The following is a 15,964-nucleotide window of genomic DNA, read 5'->3' on the forward strand; positions in this document are numbered from 1 at the left end:
GTACATATACGGCGGTGATTGTAGTTTCAGCCCATAGAAACTTTGGAAGTCTTTGATCATGTAGCATGGCCCGGACAGCTTCCATCATCGTGTGGTTCTCCCTTGCCACTACACCATTCTGCTCAGGTGTATGTGGTGTAGTAGTCTCCCTCTTAATGCCAACCTCAGGTATGCCTGAGTAAACCAATTGTAATATATCGGAGGTCTTGCTTTGGCTTGAGGGGAATGGTCCCATTTTGAGCTTTCCTTTGGCACATCCCGGACATACACCTTCTTTCTCTACTTGGAATTCGGGCATCCCTATTACCATCTGTCTTACATCGGGTAGAGCTTTGTAATGAAGGTGGGAAAACCTCCGATGCCAAAGTTCGGACTAAAGAGTTGTGTCACAAGACATGACACCTAGTGGACTTCCATTGACCTGATATAATGAATCAACACTAAACCCAAGAGTAAAGGCAACTTTAACATTATTTTTCCATATACATACCTTGCCATTGCTGAAGGTTACCTTGTAGCCTCTGTATTCCATTGCCAAGATGGACACTAGGTTCCTTTTGAGGTCATGTGCATTTAATACATCCTAGAATTTCTAGCCTTCTTGAATGCTTGTCCTCTTCCTTGATTCCTAGCTCTCCTCTTACCTTTGCTGTTGAATTTGTCATTCCTTTGATTGCCATCAGAGGGATTTCGAGTTGCACCACTGCATACTGTACCATGCTTCTCTAATCATGATTATCATCATGCTGCCCATGTCCATGATTTTATCCATCATAATGCTGCTCAAACTAGTGTGCATCATCATCATGCTATCCTATATGTCCATGATCTCATGTTGCCCTTTATGTCCATGATCTCATTCATCATGATGCTCATGATCTCATACATAGTGACTTGCTTTATCGCAAATGTAACATTGTCATTTTCTTCTAGCCTTAGGTCCAGCCTTTCCTTTTGATTTAGTCCCGAAATTATTTCTTTTCTTTGCATGAGAAGAAAAGGCAGCAGGAGGACCTTTAGGCATGGGCATTTCTTGCACTTCTTCCCTTGTTTCTTCTTGAATGCATCTAGCCATTAATTCCTCGAAACCAGGAATTACATTATAGTTCAAAAGAGTAGTCTTGAACACATACCATTCAAATGGCAATCCTCCAAGAGTTGCGAGTGCCATTTCTCTGTCAATAATAGTTTCCCCAACAGATAGGAGATCGTTCTTGATCTCGGTGATTCTTAAGAAGTATGCTTGCATACTTTCATCTTTACCCTTCTTGATTTCCCTCAGCTTATTTCTAAGAAACAAAACTTGATTTCCATCATTAACTTTAAATAAACTCACCAGTCTATTGTAGATTTCCTTGGAGGTGTCCAGTTCAGAGATGTAGGCCTCCAAGTGCTTGTCGATAGAGTCCCGGAAGATCTTCTATTGTTTTGACTTCTCCATTTTTTAATTTGTTCCAGGCAGCAGCGGATGCATTTGATGGAGGCTCAACAATATTGCCTCTCACATGATCCAACACTCCTTGATTCTCAAGGGTTAGATCGATAGACATCTTCCATCCGTGATAGTCAGCGTTCTCACGGAGCTTGTCTTCAGCAGGAACGAGTGTTGAGAACCCCATAGTTCTTTTAGGATAGCCTTGCCAATATTCTCTTCGATGAGTGCTCTTGCTCTTGCTCGGGCTTTGTCTTCACCTCAGCTCTGATACCATGTTAAGTTATGGTATGTTCTATGCTTATAACAGTTTACTTCTTTTTCTTATTATATTCCACCGATTAGCAATCACATGTACATAAAGTAAAGTGCAGATAGAACATTAAACAATCGACAGAAAACAAGCCAAGACAAGAGACACAAGATGTGGCGGCTAGCCAGGGACAAACCCCACAATGTGTGGGGAAACCCTTTGATCAAATCTTCTTTTATCTTCAATAATTCAGCAGAGAGAAATAGTACAATAAATCCGATTCATATCAGCAGTAGCAAACCCTAGATCATCAGCATTAGCGGCTTCATTATCAAACTAGGGCAGACCATATCTCACAAACCGACAGTCGGATTGACCTCATTCCACCACCAAAAGTTTTGGCTTCCAGAGGAGGTTCAGATGAACCTACAGCGCAGTTCAGATGAGGAGATCTTCTAGGCCACGCAAGTCAATCTTTACTTCTGCAGTTGCAGCTTCAGTTTCAGCAGTTTCCAGCTTCAAACTAGGGCAGTCGATATCTTGCAAACCGTTCGTCGGATTGACTTCATTCCACCACCAAAAGTTGCGGCTTTCAAAGGAGGTTCAGATGAACCTACAGCGCAGTTCCAAAGAGGAGATCTTCTAGGCCACGCAAGTCAATCTTTACTTCTGCAGTTGCAGCTTCAGTTTCAGCATTTTCCGGCTTCAAACTAGGGCAGTCGATATCTTGCAAACCGTTCGTCGGATTGACTTCATTCCACCACCAAAAGTTGCGGCTTTCAAAGGAGGTTCAGATGAACCTACAACGCAGTGCCAAAGAGGAGATCTTCTAGGCCACGCAAGTCAATCTTTACTTCTGTAGTTGCAGCTTCAGTTTCAGCAGTTTCCGGCTTCAAACTAGGGCAGTCGATATCTTGCAAACCGTCCGTCGGATTGACTTCATTCCACCACCAAAAGTTGCGGCTTTCAAAGGAGGTTCAGATGAACCTACAGCGCAGTTCCAAAGAGGAGATCTTCTAGGCCACGCAAGTCAATCTTTACTTCTGCAGTTGCAGCTTCAAATTCAACAGCTTCCGGCTTCACATGTGTGAGAGAGAGAGACCCATTTCAGCGTAGTAGAGAAGAGACTCATATCTGCGCAATAGAGAGAGAGATGTGATGAGATGAGTGAGTCCAAATGAGGAAAAGTCCTCTTATATTTATACACAAGGTTGGTGGGTGAATAGATGCAACTGTTGGGCTTCTGAGCCTACATGAGTTGTAGGTCGGCTTGATAATAATTCCATAATCAAAATAAATTCATATCTCCATGAATACTTATCGGAATTGGATGATCTTTATATCAATCCTACACCTCTCGACGAGAGGAATCTAATAAAAATATTATTAGCCATGAATAAGATGAGCCACATGAAGTTTTGCCCTGGTTGCCAATTTTAACAGTTTTACCTTTCCTCCAAACTCAAATCTTGGGAAATTAAATGATAGTTGAGGAAGTTTTTCTTAAAAGTCTATCAACCAATCTTATGCTTGGAGGTAAATTTTAGAGAAACAAAATTACTAAAGGAGATGAGATGTAAGGTTAAAACAAGTGCTTCAAATGAGATGTAGATTTGACAATTAAAATGAGATGCTTCAAGTGTGAAATGTCTTAGATAATCCAATAGAAAATACCATTCCACATTCAATGATCAAATTAGCAATTAGTAAAGTGAGCACAAATAATGATATCAAAGTGAGATTAGCTTATGTTAATGATCACTGAAGCAAATGAAATTACTCGATGAAGCAAGTACATATTAGTGAAAGTGAAGCAAAATGAGTGAAGAATCTACTTGCAAAAAGAAAGAGAAATCAAGAGCAATCACCAATAGGTCCTCTTTCAAAGAGAAATACCCTTCCTCAAATACAAAATGCAAATGAGAAAATTACAATGCTTAATGCTACAATGAAGGAGTTCCTCAAGAGAGGCAACTCGCTTATTCTTCCAATGGATCTCACTCAAGGGTTTGACGTTCAAGTTTTCAAGAGGGAAATTTCGCAAGAGAGGGAGAGAAACCCTCTTTTTTATCCACAGCCAAGGATATGAATGGCCTCAAAATTGTAATCTTCTTGATCCTTCAAGCCTCCTCATAGATCCCTCCAAATCGTTCTCAAAACCCTAGTCTTCAAGCCTCCACAAGGAACTGCACAGGAAATAAAGAGGAAGATTAGATCTTATGCAGGAGAAATCGAATCACAAATGATGAGAACATACACTTAAAAATACAAATTGCAAGCAACAAGAGCATGAGGACACCTTTGCTCTTGTGCCAGCAATAAGGGATTAACCCTCTAAATAAGCTTTGAAAAGCTATATTATTCAGTAAAAGTGCATCAAATGAGTAAGTAGATCTTGATTTAATAATAAGATGTCTTAGAGAGCTAGGGTATAGACCCCCTCTTAAATCTTCAGATTATCCTTTGACAGAAATAACTCGATGTTGGTTCTTGCTCCTTTCCACTTGAGAGTGAGTTCGTTTAGCCAAGAACTTACCACACGCTTAAAATCTGGTTCAAAAAAAATAGATCTTCTACACACTTGATAAAAAATTGTTAGTTCCATAAGGAGATAGATTACAAAATGCAAAAGAAGGCTAGGGTTTCAACCAAAAACTTATGTTACCAGGATACGGAATGGATCCAGATACAGAAACGGATGGTTTGGAGACTTTTCCATAGATATTATCAATGACTTCACTTTCTTCGAGGACTATGTCTATCCTCCTTTTCCATGCAAGGAAGTTTGATGACCCAACCAACTTATAGATCTCCTTGCAAAAACGAAATCATTTCACCAGATTAGATTATAGAATAAAAGATACTTTCTTTAAAAGTGAAGATGAACTATTCAACTTGATCCCTTTGATGGTGGTTGAAGATGTATTAGTGCCCTTTTGGATGATCTTCCAAATGAACTCCTTCAATAAAAGAGATTGCCCCTTTTATGATGACAACGCCTTTGATCTAGCTCCCTTTGATGATGGTGATTGATGAAGATGTCTTGATGTTTCCTTGGATAATCTTCTTCTAAGGATAAGGAGGGGATCCTTGCTTCAATGAGAGGGATCTTGCCTTATAGCCTTTTGAAGATGATGACAATTTCTTTAGCCTTCTTTGGATAGCTAGCCTTCAAGATACTTCGACCTTTTCGGTGGTGAATGAGTGCAGATCTAGAAATGTTTCGACTTTCTCCAAGATGATGTGATCTTTGTCCTTGAAGTGCTTCTCTTAGATGTCTATACTTTGGGCTGCCTTTCTTTGTAGATCTCTTCAACTTGCTTTGATGTCTTTCTGGAGATTCGATCCTTGACTATACCTTGATGAGATGCCCTTCCTTGATTTAGTCACCTTACCTCTGATACCATGTTGAGAAATCTAGGGCATCATGAAGTAGGTGATTTCCCATTATTAGTAACTGCTTGTGAGTGCTTTTTACAACTTTAGAACAGGATCTTCTTCTACTTAGATTATTAGTGTTGTTCTTCATCAAACAACTACCAATGCATGAACATAAATAGAAAAGAGACACAGAATGTAGGCTATGAGCCAGGGCCAAAACCTCTCACTCTTTGAGAGGAAAACCCACACAAAATTCATCTTATAGAGATTCCAATTGACGAATACCAAGACCAAGACCCTTGCCCTATTAGTCACTCCAAGACCAAGACACAAGTTCTCTTGACAGTCACCATTCTTCTTGTCTCCTCTTTCACTTCAACCTTCTTAGCATCGAGACATTGTCACCACCGAGATCTTATCACTGTCTTGACACCGAGATCTATTTTTAATGTGAGACCGCCATGTTGTCATATTACCGAGACATCTCATCGATGATGGCACAGATATAGTACCGAGACCCTTACTGAGATTCCACCAAGATTGTGACACTATGGTGAGACTTCATCACTATGTATACTGCAAACTTGTCACTTGCTGCAATATCGGAATCCTTGTTACTGCAATTCGAGTTCCTCTTACTGAAATGCTTGTCACTGTCAATGATATATGAACTTGTTTCTTCGCTTGTCACTACAACTGTGATCCGAATTATATAGCTAGACAGAACTCCTAGACTTCTCACCTCACAGTTGTTGAGAAATCTAAGGCATGAATAGTTAAAAGATTTCTCTGCTTGATAATTGCTTGTGATATACTTTTATTTCTTAGCTTATAGTCTTTTCTCCTTTATGTTATTATTGTGTTCTTTTCATCAAGACAATTACCAATATGCACAATAAAAGAAAAGTGACACATTATGCAGGCTTGTAAGCCAAGGCCAAAAGCTCTCACCTCTTGAGAGGAAAACCCGATCAAAATTCTTCTTCTACATCTTAAATTGATGAGTACCAAGACCATGACAAAGACCCTTGACTCTAGTATCCTCCCAAGAACCTTGTCACTAACCTTGATGCTCTGCCTCTTCCCTTCCTCGACATTCTTCTTGATCTCGAACTACTCTCTTCAGCTCCTTCTAGAGAAACTCGGTCTCTATCATTCACACTACTTCTTCTTTGCTTCTCCTAGAGAATCTCAATCTCTATGATCTTGATCTCTAGCATGGTCATCCAAAACAAGTATCTCAAAAGAATACTTCCTTCGCTGACCCTAGAAGAAACTCTCCTTCACTTGCCGAGAAGAAACTATTTTTCGTAATGCCCAGAAGAATCCTTCTTGTCACTTCTTCGCACTACTTCTTTGTGGCCTCTTCTTTGCACTTCTACTTGACCTCTTCTTCAGACTTCTACTTGACCAAATACTTGTCAAGTTGCTTGCCTCTAAGTAACGCTGAGTGTGCCTATATATACTCCTCAACACATGTCCTTTAGGCCGACATGATCACTAGTGGTTAGGTCGACTTCTTATAGCAAGTTCTTCCATCATTGTAGGCCGACTTGAAGAGGATAAGTGACAAGGTATTGAAGGACACTTTACATAGACAAGTTTTACCTTTTACAAAGTGTAACATGACAATGACTAGATGACAAATAATTCCTAGAGACTCTTAATGGGAGTCTTGACTCAAAAATAAAATCTCTTGCTCATGAAACCCATGAAGCAAGCAATACAATAATTTTATTTTTCTTCTTCACATCTCATTACATAAAATCATAATTACATGTCATTATGAAGACTGAACTTAGTTCCAATTTTCAACACTCCCTCGTAACTAGGGTGGTATTCATAATGCTACTTGGACATTCTCAATCTGAAGAATTTCTCATAAGAAGAATTTCAGATTAGTAACTCATTTGTATAGCATCATATCAACCAGCATTGTTACATAGCAAGGCCTTGACTAACAGCTCCATCTCTCCACAAGATCTGAGCTCAATGCTGGCGAGACCAATGATTTATAGACACTCTCATCATTGTCTCTCTTGGAACATCCCCTACCCGGGTACTCAGGGTGTGTTCCATGAGGACTATTCTTATCTTGGACTCCCCAGCCCTCAAAGAATATCGGTCCTCCATGATTACTCTTCTATTGGATGCCCTATCTCATCCTCAAAGAGTATCGGATGCCAAATAATTACCCAATCCTCCATTTTGTCTTCCCAAGTGAAGACCAGAATGACGTGTCTATCTCTCCCTCTCAGATAGGGAGGACATATTCCAATAAAGGAATGTACTCATTCCTACAAAAGGAATGTACCTAAGCTCCCTCTTGGCTTAGGAATTTCCAAGTTTCTTCCAAGTAAGAAACTTATTTTCAGGCTCCCTCTTAAGTAGGGACCTACAGCAGCTCCTCAAGTGGAGATGATGAGACAACCAACTACTTGAAGAACTCCTTTCTTCTTCGATGTCATGAATTTCTTCTTTGTTGTGGAGTCTTCATCTTTGGGGGACTTCTTCATAGGGCACAGACCATCCATCACTTTCATCCATGAGTTAGTCATCATAAAGTGATCCATCAATTTTCCATCTAGCTTTGCTTCATGTCATGTTTCTTTCTTCATGCCATACTTTCTAGAGGGATCTTACATCCTTCTATATGGTTTTCCTAGAAGTCATCTATGATCTTCTCTTTGGCAGACCTACATAAGCCCATCCAGATATTAGTTCAAAAATAAGAAATGAACACTTAAATCATAATTACCTTTGTGATGATCTTTCATCATGACATCTTCCTGTAGGTATCAGCATCCTGCATGCATGTTGACACATCTCCTAAAGATATTCATTGTCAAGGGTCTCCATCTTTTTCCAACTCCTATCAGAGTCTTCATATCTTTTCAGGGAGATATTCTAGTCAACTCTTCTTGATTTCGGAGGTTGAATGCCTTCTACCTTTGTTGCATATTTTCATGATCTCTTCCTTTCTTTTCACACACTTCATTCCCAGGAACTTCCAATCAAAGTTCCTTCATTGTAGACAGCTTCCTCATGATTCATATGAGAACATATTATGTTGATTTTATCTTGTGTGACTTATGCCTTTCTGCAATCTTTCAGAGGAGGAGATTATTTCTTCTTTTGATCATATTTCCCAAGATGGAAATAGTGATCCATATTATCTGCAACCATAAGACATGACTTTCATAATAACCTATGTAAGCATACATACCGCATCTTTCCTTTGGGTCATCCAGACTTCCTGCAACAACGAAAGAGCTTTATCCTTTAGACCTACTTCATTTTTATGTCATCATACCATCATCCCTTGAATCCCATGAGTTGGAATTCCTGATGAAACACTTGCTTTCTTTCTAGATTGGTGAATCCTCCGATAAGGATTCCATCGGAGAGACTTGAGGATCTTTCATATCCCCACCTAGGATATGTTTCCTTATCGACTATTATATGGTGATCTTAGTCGATGATGACCTCTACTTCTTTCTATAAGTATCACTTGAGATTTCAATGAGGTTTCCAAGAGCTCTTATTCAATAGAATTTATTCCAGACATTCTTTTTGCTTCCCATGTCAAGAGCTCTTACTTCTAATGCTTCTATCACAATGTTATTTTCTAATCTGATGCATCCTATCTTATTTACATTGCTTCCTATCTATAAATTACAAGTGAAAAGTACCTTCTAGTGAAGAAGATCATCTTAGTCATAGTAGAGATCTTTTACTTCTTCCTTCTTAAGCTTCTTTGTCTCAGGTTCTTTCACTTCCTTAGTAATATGGGCTTCTTCCTTATCCCTCTTGTCCTTCTTACGTTTAGGACAATCTCTTCTATAGTGCCCAAGTTCCTAACATTCATAACATCTTACCTTAGCCATGTTCTTCCTTTTCTTTTGAGGACCAAACTTTCCAAATTTCCCTTTTCTTTTTGTCACTGATTGATCCCTTTTATCTGATCTTTTGTCACTTTCTTTCTTCAACCTATCTTCTTCTACCTTGCATAGAGACCATAATTTGATGAATGGGATAGCTTCCTCTTCCTTAGTAGATATGAGGTTACCTTGTTCATCAGTGAATGCATTTAGAACAACGAAGATCATTTCTTTATCAAATACCATCTCTCCTAGATCTTGCAACTGACTTTTTATTTGAGATGCTTTTGAAAGGCATGAAGATATCCTTTCATCCTTTGACACCTTCAAAATATAGATCAGATCTAAGTGATATGGTCTTTTCTATCGTGCTTTTAGAGAAAAGTTCTACCAGCTCATCATATATCTCTTTAGATGTCTCCAGCTCAGCTATATAGGAAATGAAAGCATTTTTTATAGATTCCTTAAGAATCTTTTGAGCCTTTAGATCCCTTTCATGTATTCAGATAATGTTGGTTCTTCAGATGGCTTGGAGATCTTTCCACAGACATGATCAATGACTTCATTTATTTTGAGGACTATGTCTATCCTTCTTTTCCATACAAAGAAGTTTGATATCCCAACCAACTTATGGTTCTCCTTGAAACATGAGGTCATTTTTATTATATTAGATTATAAGAAAAAGGTACTTACTTGTGAAGATAGAATCTTCAACTGAATAACGATGACGAACTTGTTACTTCAGATTATCCTTTTAAGAAGGTTCTTACTTTGACAAGGGAAGACTGCCTTCTTTAGGATGATCTTCTTCCAAATGAGATCCTTGCTTTAATAAAGAGAAGATTGCCTTTCGATCTAGCCTTCCTTAGTTTTGAAGAGCTTCCATATGACTAATGATCTCAAATGTGCTTCTAGGGTTTTGGTCTTTCTTCACGCTTCCTTCTTGAAAATAATTTCAAGACTTTTGCTTAGAGTATATTTCTTCGATCTGGGGTTTTGGTATGATGAAGATCTTGATTTCTTGCTTGGAGTTCTTTGACTTGCTTTGATCCTTCTTTGAAGCTCGATTCTCATGTGTCTACTTGATTGAATGCCCCTTCTTGACTTCAGCACCTTAGCTCCGATAACATGTTGAGAAATCTAGGGCGTGAATAGTTAAAAGATTTCTCTACTTGATAATTGCTTGTGATATACTTTTATTTCATAGCTTATAGTCTTTTCTTCGTTATGTTATTATTGTGTTCTTTTCATCAAGACAATTACCAATATGCACAATAAAAGAAAAGTGACATAGTATGTAGGCTTGTAAACCAAGGCCAAAACCTCTCACCTCTTGAGAGGAAAACCCGATCAAAATTCTTCTTCTAGATCTTAAATTGATGAGTACCAAGACCATGACAAAGACCCTTGACTCTAGTATCCTCCCAAGAACCTTGTCACTAACCTTGATGCTCTGCCTCTTCCCTTCCTTGACATTCTTCTTGATCTCGAACTACTCTCCTCGGCTCCTTCTAGAGAAACTCGGTCTCTATCCTTCACACTGCTTCTTCTCTGCTTCTCCTAGAGAATCTCGGTCTCTATGATCTTGATCTCTAGCTCGGTCACCCAGAACAAGTATCCCAGAAGAATACTTCCTTCGCTGACCCCAAAAGAAATTCTCCTTGGCTATGCCCAAAAGAAACTCTCCTTTGCTTGCCCAAAAGAAAACGCTTCTTCGCTTGCCAGAAGAAACTCTCCTTCGCTTGCCCAGAAGAAACTCTCTTTCTTAATGCCCAGAAGAATCCTTCTTGTCACTTCTTCGTAATTCTTCTTTGTGGCCTCTTCTTTGCACTTTTACTTGACCTCTTCTTTGCACTTCTGCTTGACCGAATACTTTTCAAGTTGCTTGCCTCTAAGTGAGGCCGAGTGTGGCTATATATACACCTCAACACATGTCCTTTAGGCCGACATGATCACTAGTGGTTAGGCCGACTTCTTCTAGCAAGTTCTTCCATCGTTGTAGGCCGACTTGAAGAGGATAAGTGACAAGGTCTTGGAGGATACTTTACATAGACAAGTTTGACCTTTTACAAAGTGTAACATGACTTCATTACATGACAATGACTCTAATATTTTATGACTAGATGACAAATAATTCCTAAAGACTCTCAATGGGAGTCTTGACTCAAAAATAAAATCTCTTGCTCATGAAACCCATGAAGCAAACAATACAATAATTTTATTTTTCTTCCTTATATCTCATTACATAAAATCATAATTACATGTCATTATGAAGACCGGACCTAGTTATGCTTTTCAACAATAGTAGCCTCCTCACCGAACTATGTTTCTCTGTTTAGGGCACCGAAACTTCTTATCTAAAACATTCATCCGAATCTCAAAGATGATCCAAACTTCTCACTGCCCTTGTCCACCTGAAACCACAAAGAGACATATCCGAACATCACTCTGCCACTGTCCATCCGAAATCACAAAGACATACGAACTTTTGACTGTAGAAATGTGAAGTGCCTTCACCCATATATATAGTGGTTTCCCTCTATAAATAAGCCGACATGAGTATGTGAATAGGTGTGTCTCCATAATGTGAAGCCGCCATGAGTTCTTCACTTCATCTTGAAGTCGACAAGAGGAAGAAATATCTTGTGCTTGTCTTGGAGGGCTACTAGACCATTCTATTGACTCATATACATTCTTCATACATGACATTGACTCTATATGACTTTTATGATAAATCCTAAAGGTTCGCAATGGGAGCCATCTAAAATAAAACCTCTTGCTCATGAAACCCATGAAGCAAGGCATTACAATAATAACTTTATTTTCTTCTTTTCATCATTTACAAAAATCACAAGTACATGTCATTATGAAGACTAAACCTAGTTACTTTTCAACAGCTGTCATAAAAATTATTGTTCCTGAAGATTACTCTACCATCACAACCCTGTCATAGAATATTGTCTCTTTGCTATAAAGGAAATTGTCTCCTGCCTATGTAAATTATTGTTTCAGGAATGTTGTAATATGTTTCATGCTGCCACACAACATCATCATAGAAAGACTGCCATATATCTAAGGATAAAAGAGCATTGGGAAAGCGCGTCACATATGTAAGCCACAGATTTGCAATTCTCAGAGAGCGAGTCATAGTAAGTTGAGAGCCATAGGAAAAACAAAATGAATCATAGAAATATAAAAGTGAGCCACAACAAAAGGGTGTGATCCACTGAGTTTCAAATATGAGCCATAGATAAACAATATGAGCCACAACAGAAAAATAAGTGAGCTACAGAAATAAAGTCAAATCATAGATACACTGTTGCAAGCCTCTGAAATTTGATATGCAAGTTGCAAACAAATAAATGCGAAACATAGAGATATAATTGGACCACAGTGAATGTGATGTGATCCATAAGGAAAACGAGCCTCAAGGATATGATCAAACCACAGGTAAATACGAACTATAGAAAAGCAAGCCACAGAAATTTTCTATCCATAGAAAAGACATAAGTGCGAACCACAACGGACAAATCACAGAAAGGGAGTACAAGCCTCTGTTAGATATGTGAGCCACAAATAATGATATACAAGCCATAAGTAAATAGATGTGAGCTTCAGAAATCAACAAGCCATCTAATAAATGTGAGCCACACCGTCAATGCGATTCTCATAAATTGTATACAAGCCCTAGGGAACAATGCGGACTACAGAACAATAGAATTTGAGCCACAAAATATTCGCACCATTTCACAAATATAACCTTAAAGACCTTTTATCATGCGAATTACACTTGGGGATGAGTTTTAATCTTTTATTTATAGTCGTTCTAAAATTTGAACGGGACCTAATGGAGTCAAGCCGACTTTTAGAGTTTGGAGGGAAATCCTTTAATTCAAATTTAAAAACATTTTCTTTAATTTTCTTCCGCGAGTTTTATGTCACGTGAATTAACGATATATTTTTTTTCTTTTTCATAATTACTTGCCCACATATTAGTAATAATTTCCTTTGCACAATTTGAATTCTTCTTTTGTGGCATGTTGGGCTTCTTCTAGGGCTATGGGGAAATTTGTCCCATAGCTGCCCAAATTTCAACATATAATTAGTGGTGTGATCACCATTGACCAAGTCGCCTAGATGTACAAATATAAAATATAATGTTATTTGAACAATCATCTTTGACCAATTCACTTATAAAATATTTACAATGAGGTAGGTGAGATAAAACAATCTAAAATACAAATACCATGCATATTTGAACTAAGTCCGCTGTGAGCAAGAACCAAGTCTCGTAAGAAAAATATAAAGCCATGCATTAGCATGGATAGAATAAGAGGAATTTACAATTGCAAAGCCTTTGTAGGTTTAAGTGATCCCAGGTCAAGAAAAGAGTGCTAGAGATGTGTTGATATAATGATGATGTCACACTACATATACAGTTAATTGACAAAAAAAAAGTTATGCCTCAAGTTTTACTATATTTGTTAGAGAATAATGCACATTTACAATGAAAAATTATTGTTCAAAAAATTCATGGAAAATGGCAGCAACCTATACCCATAAACACTAGTCCAAAAAACTCATATCAGAAGTTGGCCCAATAAGGTGTGAAACAGCCTGCATTGAATGTAGGGAAGTGGCATAATTTTGTTGTAGATCAACCTCCTTGATAATTGAATTTTTGTCATGCCATTATTTTTCCCTAGGGCATATTATTCTTGTCTCTTTGTCAAGCCTATTTTTTGGTACGCTGAAGATACAGTTTATTGTGTCATTGTTTATGTGACTTATCTTGTGCCAAGCCATAACAATAAACCAAAAGTCTTAATTTCAAGCGACTTGCCAAAGTCCCTAGAGGTGAGGTCTATGCTTGAAATTCTTTGAGGGATACAAGAGTTGAAAACAGTACAAGTGAGACATGAGAAAGGATGCAAGGACTCACAGTTGCATATGCAGCATCCGATGTCAGTCAGGATTTGGATACACCACTTTCAAAATAACTAATAAACTATGTTTTTCTTAGGTCGTTCCTCTCGATGACCAGTTGTGGAACCTAAAAATCTCTGTTATACTTGTTTTCTTCGGGTTTAATCCAGAGTATAGAAAAATTGTTCAGAGGGTTGTTTATTACATATGAAGTTATCTTAATAAATATACTTGAAAAATATTTCAATAGAAGCAAGTATTACTGCTATATTCATACTGATTTTACAAGCAAACCACACAGTTCCTTCAAAACTTTATTTGGCTCCTTCTATTCACTATAATAGAAATGATTCCTTAGAGACTTCATTTTGTGAATGCATTCAGCGCGTCATAAGAATTATTTCAGTCAAAGATGGTGCAAGGGAGTGTAAAGAAGGATACAAGAATGATACCTTCTCTTCTTCCAGAAGCAACTCCACCTCAGCTATGCGACGGTTTTCTGTTACAAATATTCAGAAGAAAAATGCAATCAATGTCTCCACAGTCACAGAAGGTACAAAAGCCCCAGCAGACTACTGTTTGTGAAGCATGACAAGAAATGTGGAAGGAAAACAGAGTATTTTATAAAGTTTTAGAAAAGCAACAATATTTCACAAATGATACATTACAGAAATGTATAAGACCAATACTTAATAAGTAAGACTAACATACAATAGCATGATCAGCTTACAAATATAATGAATCAAAAATCATAACATAAGGAGATTAAATGTTAACTTGATGGTTCAAAACATTCTGACATTTCTTGAAAAATCTCCAAAGACCTCATGATTCAATGGCTAAATTGCTAGAGTTGTACATGTTAAAGCTCCTCATACCAGCCCAGATTTATTTTCCCACGGCAATTATTTATTCCCAGCGATTTATTTAATTAACCAACTAAATTCTGAAATATCAAAAAATAAAATCACTGATGTTTTTAACCTTTAGAAATATATGCAGTGGAAAACAAAAATTAGGAGAGATCAATCACACATTGCAACAAATAAATACCCACAACAATTATCTGTCATTCATTAATCTAGAAAATAAGGATTTTCGACCCACAAAGTATTACAAGGAAAAATACATTGACTGGAACCTGTAACTCGGCCCCCACTAGATGAATTCAGCCCAAGGAATTTGACCCGCTGGAAATCGGCCTCTAAAGGAACTCAACAGGAGAATTTCGACCCAACAATTTGTTAACAAATCAACCTGCACCTTCCCTTCAAGCTGCCACTGCGCCTTAGGTAATTCAGCCTCTAGTAAATCAGCTTCTCCAATCAAATTGAACTCCATCTCTCTTCAACTCAACCCTGCAATCTCCAACAATTCGGCCTCCTGGATATGCCCTCAAATCCTCCTGCACTCTTCCCCTTTGCACTTCAGTTTACTAAGCCACTTGCACTATAGAAAATCACTTTCTCTTGTTGTGTCTCCTCTTTTGCGTCTTTACCTCTTCCTTAGTATTCCTTTTATAATCTTCATTAAGTCCAGATCTGTTAAATTTGGCAACTAGGACCAAACTCCACCTTGGACAGCTCATATGATGGAGATGATATTTTTATTGGATTCCTCTTTCCGAGAGGTGCAAGATGGATCTAGAGATCATCTCATTCTGACAAGTAGAAATGGAATTATGAATTTATTTCTTATATGGACAAATTGTCAAGGTCGGCCAAAAGTCTAATGTAGGCTCATGAAGCCCAACAGACGTGTCTCTTCACCCTCAACATTGTGTATAAATAGAAGAGGCCTCTTCCTCATTTGGACACCATCAACACTCATCTTTCTCTCTCTTCTTCTCATTGGTTCATACAACAATCAGGAGCATCTTCTTCTTCATGCATTGACTTGGGTTGACTAAAATTACAGGCCAAAAATTTCAGATCTGTTTTGGGCAAATTATGGACCAGTGTTGACCAAGGGTCAAACCTCCTCCTTTGTAAAAGAATGTTCAATGAATTAATTCACATGGAGCAAACAGCTCAATGATAATACAAAGATATTTACAAGAATAGAAACATCAGATTTCTATGTAGAATATCG

General features: G+C 38.0%; 1 protein-coding gene across 2 annotated transcripts in view; it reads right to left on the minus strand.

Moving 5' to 3' along the window:
• LOC149166739 (uncharacterized) overlaps positions 1-15,964 on the minus strand; it is a 332,498-nt gene that overhangs the window by 161,898 nt on the left and 154,636 nt on the right. For both annotated transcript variants that reach the window (XM_089432744.1, XM_089432745.1), the window contains exon 2: positions 14,326-14,372. The gene's annotated coding sequence lies outside the window, so the exon portion shown is untranslated. The remainder of the gene's footprint in view (positions 1-14,325; positions 14,373-15,964) is intronic.

The sequence above is a fragment of the Pinus tabuliformis genome, chromosome 5_1 (genome assembly GCF_031772625.1).
Source record: "Pinus tabuliformis cultivar Carrire ecotype Pingquan chromosome 5_1, CPIR1, whole genome shotgun sequence".
In the NCBI taxonomy this organism is placed as follows: Eukaryota; Viridiplantae; Streptophyta; class Pinopsida; order Pinales; family Pinaceae; genus Pinus; species Pinus tabuliformis.